We start from the raw sequence: 13,904 nt of genomic DNA, 5'->3' as shown, positions 1-13,904 counted from the left end.
AAAGAAACTGATTTCAGTTTCTAAACTATTATAGATATTGTGTCTATTTTGATAACAAAGTTGTTATCAAGAAAAATAGGGAAGTTATCTATTCTGGTATGATGGTTGACAATTTATAATCCAATAACTCTCACGATGCAACAAATGGAAATTAGTAACACATCTTCTAATTTTAAGAGAAAGCAACCTTCGGAAATGAACCAATTATATCTTTGGCACCTAAAGCTAGGTTATACTTAAGTAGGATTCATTGGTAGTGGAAATCTTTCCAACCTGCGAGTCTTACTTGAAAGGAAAATAACCAAGAAGCTTTTAAGTCCAAGGGGTATGAAGTCAAAGATATGTTGAAATCGGTTCATTCTGATTTGTGTGATCCTATGACTATCCAAACAAGAGGTAGTATTGAATATTTCGTCTATTTTATAGAAAACTATTCAAGATACAAATAAATTTACTTAATGTACCGCAAGACTAAGTACTTTGATTAGTTCAAAGAGTACAAGGCTGATGCGGAGAAATGTTAAAGTAAATGTCACTATGGTAAGATCGTAGTGGCAAGTACCTCTTGGGAGAATTTAGGAGTCACTTATCAAAAGTAGGGATTCAATCCCAACTAACTGCACCTGGTACACCCCAACAGAATGGTGTAGTAGAAAGAAGGTAAAGGACTCTTATGAAATAATTAGATAGATGATGAGTTATTCAGAAAATTACCAAATTTGTTTTAAGGATAAACTCTGAAAACGAAAGTGAACATAGTACCTTCCAAGTTAGAACTCTCTACTCATATAAAATTGTTGAATAGGTGAAAACCTATTTTGAAGCATATTCGGATTCGGGTAATCCAGCACATATGTTAAAGAGAGACAATGATAAGTTGGATAGGAGTTCACTTGTTTGTAAGTTATCCTAGATAAACAAAAGTAGGTTTATAGTCTTAAAAATCAGAAGGTCATTGTTAGCATCAATGACTGATTTTTTAGAAAAGGACTATATAATGAACCACGTGCTCATAAGTAAATTTGTTCTTAAGGAAATAATAAAGGACATGTCTAACCTAGTACCAACTGTACAAGATGAGATACCACAAGAAAACTGCAACACGTATCACAAATTGATACACAATTACAGAAAGTGTCTTGTTGTAGTGGGAGGGTTGTTATGCAACCTAAATAGGTTCATGTTTTGGGAGAGTTTTTGGACTCGATCCCTGGAGGACATGAACCTGATCTCCGGTCATATGATGAAGCACTCCAAGATAAAGATGCAGCATCTTGGCAAAGAGTAATGAATTAAAGAATTAGAATATATGTATTCTAATAAAATCTGGAAGCTTGTAGAATCACCAAATGGTGTAAAAGCCGTTGGGTGTAAAAAGGTCTATAATAGGAAAAGAGGGATAGACAGGAAGGTTGTAACTTTCAAAGCAAGGCTTGATGAAAAAGGAAACTTTTTCACTGGTAGTCATGCTTAAGTCTATCCGGATTCTTTTATCTATTTGGCAAGAAGATGTCAAGACAGCATTCCTTAATGGAAGTCTTGAAGAAAGCATCCATATAAAGTAGCCAGAAGGGTTCATTGCAAAGGGCTAAGAGCATCTTATGTGCAAGCTCAATCAGTCTATGGACTGAGGCAAAGCTTCAAGGTCTTGGAACATCCGGTTTATCAAAGTAATCCAGATCTATGGATTTAGTAACCGGATAAGTCTTGTGTATACAAAAGGTGTGATGGAAGCGTGGTGATATTTCTTGTACTATACGTAGATAACACTTTTGGTAGTTGGAAACAATATCAAAATGTTGTCAGAAGTAAGGGTATGGTTGTCCAAACAATTCGATATAAAGGACTTGGGAGAATGTATATATTCTTGAGATCAAAGTAATAAGGGATCGCAAGAAAAAATATATTTTACTTATCCCAAGCTTGATACATCGGAAAAATCCTTGCTCATTTTAAGCATGCAAAACTCCTAGAAAGGTTTCTTACCTTTTAAGCATGGAGTGTCTTTATCTAAAGAGATGTCTCCGATGACATCAAAGGAGATTGAGGACATGTAGGCAGTTCTTTATGCTTCGGCAGTTAGACAACCTAATGTATGCTATACACGAGATCAGAAATCTGTTTTGCCAAGGGCATAGTTAGCAGATATCAAAGTTGATGGTTGCTACTCGGAAAACCTAGAGGTTCCACTGTACAAAAATTTTGTACAAAGGTCTGAACCTTTTCCTAGCTATCATGTGTTCTTTTAAATTAAATTTTGGATCGCCTGCGGAACTTAACACATTTGATCCAAAACTTAATCTATTTGTTCTTTAAGGTTTAGACTTGGATCTCCTGCGGAACTTAACACGTTTGATCCAAATTACCTAAGTTATTAATTCCATTAAATATTAATTTCCATAATTGGTTCCCAGTACTGACGTGGCGAGGCACATGGCCTTCTTGGATATGGGAACAACCACCACCGACTAGACAAAACCTTTTATGGAAAGCTAATATTTAATTTCCTAAAATAACTTTAGGTCAACCAAAAAGAACAATCAAATCACAAGGAAAAGAAAAATAAAAGAACACAACTTCGAAAAACATATTCGAAATACTATAATCGTAAGCCTCTTGTATTTGGTATTATTTCCATAAATAACTAGCATGATGCGGAAAGGAAAAATTACTAGTTATACCTTCTAAAAAGACCTCTTGATCTTCTACCGTATTCCTCTTCTAACCTCGGACGTTGTGTGGGCAACGATCTTCCGAGATGAGAACCACGAAGCACCTTCTTCTTCCTTGCAAGTTTCGGCCACCACAATTCTCCAAGAGAAGTAGAGGTCCGGCCACCACCACCAAGCTCCAAGGGATGCAAGAAACAAAACCACCTTTCTCTCCTTCTTCTCCTAGCTAGAACCGGCCACCATCAAGAGCTCCAAGAGAGGTTGCCGCCAACCATAAGAAGAAGAGAAGAGGAAGAAGCTAGGGCCGGCCACCAAGGAGGAAAAGAGAAGAGAAGAATAATAGAGTTAATCCCCATTGAAGGCACCTCTACCCCCTCTTTTATAATCCTTGGTCTTGACAAATAAGGAAATTTTAATAAAAAATTCCTTAATTCTTTTGTCATAAAAAAGAAAAATTATTTTAATTAAAAAACAATTTTCTTCTTTTAATAATAATGGCCGGCCACTTCTAATTCCCCAAAACAAGGAAAATTTAATTCACACAAGAATTAAAACTTCATAATTTGTTTCTAGAAATTTATAAAAATTTCTCCAATAATTTTTATCCCTTCATGATTGGTTAATAAAAAGAAAATTTTATAAATTAAAATTCTTCTTCTAAACATGTAGATAATTTCCAAAAGGAAAGTTATCTCTAAAAATTAAAAAACTCTTTTCAATCTACAAATAAGGAAAGATATCAAATCTTTTCTTAATCTTTTGTAGAAACTAATAAAAGAGAATATTTAATTTTTAAACTTCTCTTTTAAATTATTATCATGGTCAAAAAGGAAAGTTTTTCTTAAAAATAAAATCTCCTTTCAATCTACAAATAAGGAAAGATTTCAAATCTTTTCTTAATCTTTTGTAGAAAGCTTTAAAAGGAAAGATTTAATTTTTAAACTCTCTTTTAAAACTATGATATCCACATAAGAAATAATTTTAATAAAAAATCCTTTATAATATGATGTGGCCGGCCACCTAAACTTGGGCTCCAAGCTATTGGCCGACCACCTTAAGGCCAACCTTTAGGCTTGGCCGGCCCTAAGCTTGAGCTTCAAGCTTAGCTTGGCCGACCCCTATTGGTTGGGTAAGAAGGTGGGTATGTGGTGGATATAAATCTCTATATACAAGAGGCTACTGTTGGTGCAACCTTAGGTCAAGGTTGACTTGGTTGACCTGACTCGAGTTGTGTTTTGATGTTTGACGATGTTTGACGAAAAGAGAGTTGTATTCTTGATGTTTGACAAGAATAGGTGTTCGGGAGATTGTAGGTGCAACCTTAGGTCAAGGTTGACCTGGTTGACCTGATTCGGGAAAAGTCCAAGCAGGGAGCTTGGCACGCGAAAAGTCCAAGCAGGGAGCTTGGCATTGGAAAAGTCCAAGTATGGAGACTTGGCATTGGAAAAATCCAAGCAGGGAGCTTGGCACGCGAAAAGTCCAAGTATGGAGACTTGGCACGGGAAAAGTCCTGGTGAGTGAAACCAGGCAGTTGAAAAGTCCTAACTGGGATGTTAGGCAATGAGAAAGTCCTAACTGGGATGTTAGGCAATGTGGAAAGTCCTGGTGAGTGAAACCAGTCAGTGGGAAAGTCCTAACTGGGATGTTAGGCAGTTGGAAAGTCCTGGTGAGTGAAGCCTGAGTAGAAAGTCCTAATCGGGATGTTAGGCGGTGTGGAAAGTCCCGTGAGTGAAACCAGGCAGTGGGAAAGTCCTAACTGGGATGTTAGGCGGTGGGAAAGTCCTAACCTGGGATGTTAGGCGGTTGGAAAGTCCCGGTGAGTGAAACCAGCAAGGAAAATCCGGATGGATCGGGATGATCGGACTTACGGTGTTGAAAAGTCTAAGTGGGTCAAAGGATTGACCGGACACTTAGCGGGGAGTGCTAGCAGGTCAGGAGTGACCGGATGCTAGACATGATGTACCAACAGTCAAGGTTGACCGGATGTTGGTGTGGAAGCCTTAGGTTTAGGGTTGAAAAGTTTGGATCGGGGGACCGATCCAATGATATGGCTCATCGCGATCGGTCCGGTGACCGATCGGTGCGTGCTATGCTACTGTTGGTTATCTGATCGGTCCGGAGACCGATCGGGAAGGAGATCGGGCACGGAGAAGCTGATCGGTCCGTAGACCGATCAGAGGTCTAGCTTCTGGTCCGTTTCTGATCGGTCCATGGACCGATCAGACGGAACAGAAGCATAGGCTTCTTCCCGATTGGTCCGCACGATCAGATGATGTTACTGATCGGTCCCACCGATCGATCAGTGGCAACGGCTAGTTTCTTCGCTGTTTCTTCTTCGCAGGTATAAAGGGGCTGAGAGCTTCTACAGGGATACTACTGCCTTCCTTCTTCTCTTCTGCTGAAGATTTGTGGGCTGCGATAAGAGCTCTGTTGAGTTCCTTCCGAAAGCTTCGCGTGAGCTTCCCCGACTGGTTAGAGTTTTTGAAGCTGCTGCTTCATCCGGACTCCAGTCGACGAGAAAGCAAGATTGGTAGAGTGCTTGTGTATTCTTATTGTATTTCTTGCTTATTCTTTGTACTTGTACTCTTTGTTTGCTGTTGCAAACGTTTGTGGCGAGGTTTCTCCACCCACAAGGAGTATATTGTATTAGCCGATTTTCCGGGGACTCATCCACCGACGGATTGATAGGCTTCGTCCACCTTACGGACACGCCGAGGAGTAGGAGTTTCATCTCCGAACCTCGTTACATCGACAAGTTGAGGTTTGGTTTGTTTTGTTTTCGTTTCCTTTTGTTATTTCCGCTGCTAACCTAATTTGTAGAAAGAAACGAGCAAAGATTTGGGGTCGGCTATTCACACCCCCCTCTCTAGCCGTACGAAGAGATCCCAACAAGTGGTATCAGAGCAAGGCCGCTCTTCGACGGATCAACACCCGTGGGAGCAAAGCTAGAGAATGGATCTCTATGGAGAAGACGTCACCATTCCACCCTTCTACGAATGCGGCGACTTCGCGTATTGGAAGGTAAGGATGAAGTATTTTCTTATAACTAACATAATGAATTGGTTTTGTGTACAAGAAGGATTTACTCCTCCGGTGGATAAGGAAGGAAAACCACTTGAGAAGAAGGAGTGGACAAGAGAACAAATTCACAAATCCGAAATCAACGAAGAGGTAACGAAAATAATTGAATTTTCATTGCCTACTAACATCTTGTGTAAGATAGGTTACAACAATGCCAAGGAATTATGGGATAACTTGGCCAAGTACCATGAAGAGAGCTCCACTTCAAGCCATGAAGAGGAGCCTAGTGAGCCAAGTAGCTCACATCATGAAGGGAGCAAATTGGAAGTTGAGGGTTACTCAACATCTAAAGAAGAAGAGGAAGTGAGTTCTTCTTCAAGATCGGAGCACGAAGAAGAAGCTTCTACCTCCGGGAGGGATGAAGAAGAGAGCATCCATTCATCCTCAACCCTAGGTAACTCAAACACTTTAAGTTCAAGTAAATTGCATATAATGTGTTTTGAGTGTAGGGAATTTGGGCACTACAAGAGTAAGTGTCCAAAGAGGGTTAGAAAGACTCCACCGGCGCCAAAAGTCAAGGAAGCCGGAGTCCCGACACGCAAGGGCAAGGAGCACGTGGTGTGTTTCCAATGCAAGCGAAGGGGACACTATAGGAGACAATATCCGAGGGGAGGCAATCTCACAAGGACAAGAGACCGAGCACATCGATAGGGGGAGCTAAGGCAAACCCTAAGGTAATCTCTAAGGTTCATTATTGCAATTCTAATAAAACTCATGCTAGTAGTTTTGTTGTAATTGTTAATAATGATAAGCATGTTAACTTTAGGAACCAATACATGTGCTTAGGAGCTAAACATGTGAATCTAGATAAGGATAATTCTAGAAAGGCTAACCCTAGGATCAACCCATCTAAGGCTAAGGATAACCTAGGTAGGAATCCTAAATCAACTAGACATATGCCTAGGAATACCTCAAGGAAGAGTGATAAATCAAAAATTGAGGTATTAGAGAAGGAGAATCAAGTCTTGAAGTCAAGACTTGATACTTTGGAAAAGACTCTTAAGAACATGGAGAAGTCATCTCTAGGGTTTAAGAGTCAAAAACCCAAGTCCAAGGACAAGAAAGGTTTGAGTCACAAACCTAAGTCCCAAGTGGTCAAGCCCACTTATCATAGTGTTCCATTCGATTATGGAACAAAACCTAGGGCTAGGAAGACCACCACCAAGGTCACAAGGGGAGTCACCCCTAGAGTTGATCTTGATGAGTCCCAAATGACCAAGGCTTCAAAGCCTAGGAGGGTCATTAGGAGGGTTGCTAGGGAAGTCATCCCTAGTGAATATTTAGTGAACCCAATGAGCTCACATAGATATTGGGTTCCTAGGAGTATCTTCTCTATCCCATAGATGGGTTAGAGAGTGTCAACTCCAATAAGAAGGGTAGTTAACCCAACTTTGAGGAAATTGACACTCAAGGAGCATTTTCAAGGTTTTGTGAACCTTTGAAAATGAAAAGGAATTATCGTTTACTCCTTGAAGAGTAAATTGTGCCATATTTGAAAAATATCGATTTTAATCTTATTTGACAAAATTTAAGAAAACCTAGAGAAATACCATAATTGGGATTTTGGTTTTCTCTTAGGGATATATGGGCAATCTAGGATTAGAATTTAAGTTAGCTAAGTGATTAAGGATACTTAGATAGGTAATCTAGGTATTTTATTTGTGTTAACTTACCATGGTTGTTTGCCATATGCCATGTCATGACATCATATTTAATTTATGATCATTTGAAATGTCATGATAATGCTTAGGCTAGTTTTTATGTCATGTTTATTTAAGTTTCAAACTTTATGCCATGACATCATGACATTGGCACATGTTTTCATTTATGATACCATTTTATGCCATGTCATCATCTCTTGCATTAATAATCAATTGAATTGATTTAAGGATGAAAAACACATTTTGATATTGAGATCAAAGTTGTGTTTAGAAAATGCATGAGACCTTAGTCTAAGATACCTAAACCCATATCTCACATCAAAATTGACATGGATGTGGTTTGATACACCTTAGATGTGTGTGAGATATTAGGATCATGAGTTAGGATCAAGGTGCATAGTTCTTGTACCTAGATGAGCCTAATTCAAGAAATGGAGGATCATAGGGAAAGCTTGTGTACAAGTCATGTACATTTAGCCCTAAGATTATGGTCCTAAATTCAAATGGTTTTAAAAGCATTTTAAAATTGATTTGAAAAACCTTGATGAAGCTTTCCTAGTGATAGCATTCATCATTGAACATTGTGATACAAAGTTGAGTTAAACTTGAACTATTTCAAAGTTTTTGAACTTTGTATCAAGATTGAAAAATGGAAACTATTTTCATAGAAAATTATTTTTCCGTGATAGTATATGGTATGAGGAGTGTATCCTCAAAATTTTACGATTTTTGGAATTTTCTGGAATTTATTAGGAGTTTCTGAATTTCCGGGAAGGGAAATCAGAAATCTCTGATTTCAGAGTGTGGATCGGTCACCGGACCGATCCAGGGAAGTTCTGATCGGTCTGGTGACCGATCCAGTGCGATCAGTGAAGCGTGGATCGGTCTGGGGACCGATCCAGGGGGATTCTGATCGGTCTGGGGACCGATCAGTGCGTGCCAGTTTCTGATTTTCAGCTGTTGGTCTGAAATTTCAGCTGGAAGTTGGGTTTTGTGGATTTCTAAAGGTTTAGAACTCTCAAAGACATTGTTGGTGCAATGGTCAAGGGGGAGTTGACCTTTAGGGGGAGTTTTACCTAATTGTCAAGAGGAGTTGACTTTTAGGGGGAGTTTGTACTCCTTAAGACTTTTGAGGATTAGTGATATGGGATTATCACTAAGTTGATTGTTGAGTTTAGTATCAAGGGGGAAATTAAGAGTTTCAATGAAAGGTATGAGATTTTCATTAGGAAGAAACTCTTGACCTTGATACTCTCCTTTTTCTTTTTGATGTGTGTCAAAAAGGGGAGAGTGTTCATTGGAGAATTATTGGAGAACCCAAGTTAGGTTATCGGGTTAACCTAAGCTAGGGAAAGAATGTCAAGGAATGTTCAAGGAAGAACATTGGAATTCTTTTTGATGTATGTCAAAAAGGGGGAGAATTATTGGAGAACCCAAGTTAGGTTATCGGGTTAACCTAAGGGGAGAATGTCCAGAGAATGTTCAAGGAAAGAACATTGGACATTGGAAGATGATTGAAAACCTAAGTTAGGTTATCGGGTTAACCTAACTTGATTATGGTTTTGTCAAACATCAAAAAGGGGGAGATTGTTGGTGCAACCTTAGGTCAAGGTTGACTTGGTTGACCTGACTCGAGTTGACCTGACTCGAGTTGTGTTTTGATGTTTGACGATGTTTGACGAAAAGAGAGTTGTATTCTTGATGTTTGACAAGAATAGGTGTTCGGGAGATTGTAGGTGCAACCTTAGGTCAAGGTTGACCTGGTTGACCTGATTCGGGAAAAGTCCAAGCAGGGAGCTTGGCACGCGAAAAGTCCAAGCAGGGAGCTTGGCATTGGAAAAGTCCAAGTATGGAGACTTGGCATTGGAAAAATCCAAGCAGGGAGCTTGGCACGCGAAAAGTCCAAGTATGGAGACTTGGCACGGGAAAAGTCCTGGTGAGTGAAACCAGGCAGTTGAAAAGTCCTAACTGGGATGTTAGGCAATGAGAAAGTCCTAACTGGGATGTTAGGCAGTGTGGAAAGTCTTGGTGAGTGAAACCAGTCAGTGGGAAAGTCCTAACTGGGATGTTAGGCAGTTGGAAAGTCCTGGTGAGTGAAGCCAGGCAGTGAGAAAGTCCTAACTGGGATGTTAGGCAGTGTGGAAAGTCCTGGTGAGTGAAACCAGGCAGTGGGAAAGTCCTAACTGGGATGTTAGGCAGTGGGAAAGTCCTGGTGAGTGAAGCCAGGCAGTGAGAAAGTCCTGGTGAGTGAAACCAGGCAAGGGAAAATCCAGATGGATCAGGGATGATCGGACTTCTGGTGTTGAAAAGTCTAAGTGGGTCAAAGGGATTGACCGGACACTTAGCGGGGAGTGCTAGCAGGTCAAGGGAGTGACCGGATGCTAGGCATGATGTACCAACAGGTCAAGGTTGACCGGATGTTGGTGTGGAAGCCTTAGGTTTAGGGCTGAAAAGTTTGGATCGGGCTGCGGACCGATCCAATGATACATGGCTCATCTGATCGGTCTGGTGACCGATCAGTGACCGATCAGTATGCTACTGATAGTTATCTGATCCTGGAGACCGATCGAAGGAGATCGGTGGCGGAGAAGCTGATCGGTCCGTAGACCGATCAGAGGTTCTCGATCGGTCTGTGGACCGATCAGAGTTCTGATCGGTCCATGGACCGATCAGATGGAACAAGCATAGGCTTCTTCCCGATTGGTCCGCCGATCAGGATGTTACTGATCGGTCCACGCATCGATCAGGTTCTAGCCGCTGACGCAACGCCTAGTTTCTTCATTGTTTCTTCTTCGCAGTATAAAGGGGTGAGAGCTTCTGCTGTACTACTCTTCTCTTCTGCTGAAGATTTGTGGGCTGCGATAAGAGCTCTGTTGAGTTCCTTCGAAAGCTTCGCGTGAGCTTCCCCGACTGGAAAGAGTTTTTGAAGCTGCTTCATCCGGACTCCAGTCGACGAGAAAGCAAGATTGGTAGAGTGCTTGTGTATTCTTATTGTATTTCTTGCTTATTCTTTGTACTTGTACTCTTTGTTTGCTGTTGCAAACGTTTGTGGCGAGGTTTCTCCACCCACAAGGAGTATATTGTATTAGCCGGTTTTCCGGGGACTCATCCACCGACGGATTGATAGGCTTCGTCCACCTTACGGACACGCCGAGGAGTAGGAGTTTCATCTCCGAACCTCGTTACATCGACGAGTTGAGGTTTGGTTTGTTTTGTTTTCGTTTCCTTTTGTTATTTCCGCTGCTAACCTAATTTGTAGAAAGAAACGAGCAAAGATTTGGGGTCGGCTATTCACACCCCCCTCTCTAGCCGTACGAAGAGATCCCAACAGCTACGATAGGGACCGAGAGGAAGAATTGGTTTTGGTCTCCCGATGAAATTAAGCTTCTCGTGTTCGCCCCGAACACACAACTTAATTCCATCAATAATAATTCATTCCACTAAAGAACTATTATTGAACTACCACACCAATCCCAAATTACATTTTGGGCTCCATCTTATTATGAGTGTGTTAGCCTCCCTGTGTTTAAGATGTCAAATGTCCACTAATTAAGCGAGTTACTGACAACTCATTTAATTAATATCTTAGTCCAAGAGTAGTACCACTCAACCTTATCGTCATGTCGGACTAAGTCCACCTGCAGGGTTTAACATGACAATCCTTATGAGCTCCTCTTGAGGACATTCTCAACCTAGATCACTAGGACACAATTTCCTTCTATAATCAACAATACACACTATAAGTGATATCATTTCCCAACTTATCGGGCTTATTGATTCATCGAACTAAATCTCACCCATTGATAAATTAAAGAAATAAATATCAAATATATGTGCTTGTTATTATATTAGGATTAAGAGCACACACTTCCATAATAACTGAGGTCTTTGTTTCTTTATAAAGTCAGTATAAAAGAAACGACCTCTAATGGTCCTACTCAATACACTCTAAGTTTACTAGTGTAATTATATAGTTAAGATAAACTAATACCTAATTACACTACGACCTTCCAATGATTTGTTCCTTTCCATTATGGTCGTGAGTTACTGTTTATAATTTATAAGGTACTGATAACATGATCCTCTGTGTGTGACACCACACACCATGTTATCTACAATATAAATTAATTGATCAACTACATTTATCATAAATGCAGACATTTGACCAATGTGATTCTTATTTCTAGATAAATGTTTATACCAAAAGCTAGGCTTTTAGTATACACTCTAACAATCTCCCACTTATACTAAAAGACTAAGCTGCCATATCTGCTGCCATACATCTGATTCCCAACCCTTCAACATGTCCATCAAAAGCTCTCGCCTTAAGGACCTTAGTGAAAAGATCTATAGGTCATCATCTGATGCATTCTAGGCGGCAACAACTTCTCCTCGTTTATACGATTTCTCGTATTGGGTAGTACTTGCGCTCTATTGTGTTTACTTGCCTTATAGACTCATGGTTTCTTCGAGTTTGTTACTACACCATTATTATTACAATAAATTGTAATAATCTTTGGACAAAGTAGAAATCATATCTAAGTCTATCTTGAGGTAATTAAGTCATTCAGCTTTTATGGTTTCCTCAGAGGCTTGCCATATACTAAGCTTCTATGGTGGAGTCCAGAAAAACACCTATGCTTATCACTCTTCCATAGTTATGACTTTACCTCCTAAAGTAAACACAAAACCCCGAGGTTGACTTATTATTGTCCCTATCCGATTGGAAGTCAAAATCCATGCAACCCACAGGGACCAAATTAACTGCCTTGTAAGCTAGCATATAATCTCTAGTTCCTCTAAGGTACTTTAATATATGCTTTACTGCAGTCCAATGTCCTTGTCTAGGGTTACTTTTGTTAGAGTGTATACTAAAAGCCTAGCTTTTGGTATAAACATTTATCTAGAAATAAGAATCACATTGGTCAAATATCTGCATTTATGATAAATGTAGTTGTTCAATTAATTTATATTGTAGATAACATGGTGTGTGATGTCACACACAGAGGATCATGTTATCAGTACCTTATAAATTATAAACAGTAACTCACGACCATAATGGAAAGGAACAAACCATTGGAAGGTCCTGCTCAATACACTTAGAGTGTACTAGTGTAATTTTTATAGTTAAGATAAACTAATATCAAAGTACACTACGACTATTCCAATGGTTTGTTCCTTTCTATCTTAGTCGTGAGCTACTGTTTATAATTTATAAGGAATTGATAACATGATCTTCTGTGTGTGACACCACACACCATGTTATCTACAATATAAATTAATTGAACAACTACACTTAGCATATAAATGTAGATATTTGACCAATGTGATTATTTATTTATAAAATAAATGTTTATACAAAAGCTAGGCTTTTAGTATACACTCTAACATCATCATCTTGAAGCGGCTGGGCTCGGCCTCCTGGTAAGTCTTCAGAGCAGTGCGGGAGGCCTCCAGAGCGTCCTCAATCTCCTTGAACTTCTTATTCAAAGACTCCTCTCCAATCGATCGGTGATCAGATAGTTCTCGACTTCTTTAAGCTTTTGTGCGAGCCGTCGAGTCTCCTGGTTCTTCAATTCCAGATCGGCGATGACTCACTGCTTCCTAAATTTATGTTAAATACTCTAGGAGTTTAAACAACCGGTGACAATCAAGTATTATGTCAAAATTCCCACTTGTACTTTCTAAATTTATACTAATGTGTGGGGTTAAACCCAAAGCTACCTAAATTAAAAATAATAATAATAATTAATATTATTTATATTGATTATAGTTGAAATGTTCATATTAAATTGTAATATCTATTGTGTCTAATTTCTATAACAATATTAAAATAAAGATATTTTTAAAAATAAAAATGTGTTAAGGAGGTTTTACTTTGATAATAAATTAAATAAAATTCAAACCTACCCAATCCATTATTTATCCACTCGCGTCGCCTTGATCTCAATTCTCAATGCGCCATTGTGCTCTTCCTTTTTCTCAACGTATCTGATCAATTCATGCACTTAACTCCCAGTTGACTTTGATACTCATCATCTTCTTCTTCTCAAATCTTATCTTTCCATCTCTATTACAGAGTCGTCCTGTTGACCAAGTGTTAGTTATGAACGGCATGGTTAATTGCCCAGAGAGTCAAAGGATGACTTGTCATCGGAGATAATCTTTTGACATTTTCCTTTTGTTTTTAGGAAAATGTCAATGGACAAAATTCTTTTCGCAACTCTCTCATCACATGGCAAAGTTTCCCTATTTCATTTGATAAAAGATGATTTGTTCATGCTATCAATCCGTTCTAAGATTGATATGAAAAAAATAAATTATAAATAATTATTAATAATTAGTATAGATAGTTAAAATATGAAGAAAGTTATACTTGGATGTACTGATAATATTTCATATTTTAATCATTCGTACTACTTGAAAATTTTTACATAATTTTATATTAGAATATGTAAATTATCATCTAGATTCATAATACTCTTATTTT

This window comes from Zingiber officinale, chromosome 2B, assembly GCF_018446385.1.
Source record: "Zingiber officinale cultivar Zhangliang chromosome 2B, Zo_v1.1, whole genome shotgun sequence".
Taxonomy (NCBI): Eukaryota; Viridiplantae; Streptophyta; class Magnoliopsida; order Zingiberales; family Zingiberaceae; genus Zingiber; species Zingiber officinale.
The sequence above is the reverse complement of the archived record's forward strand: the minus strand, read 5'-3'. Positions refer to the sequence as shown.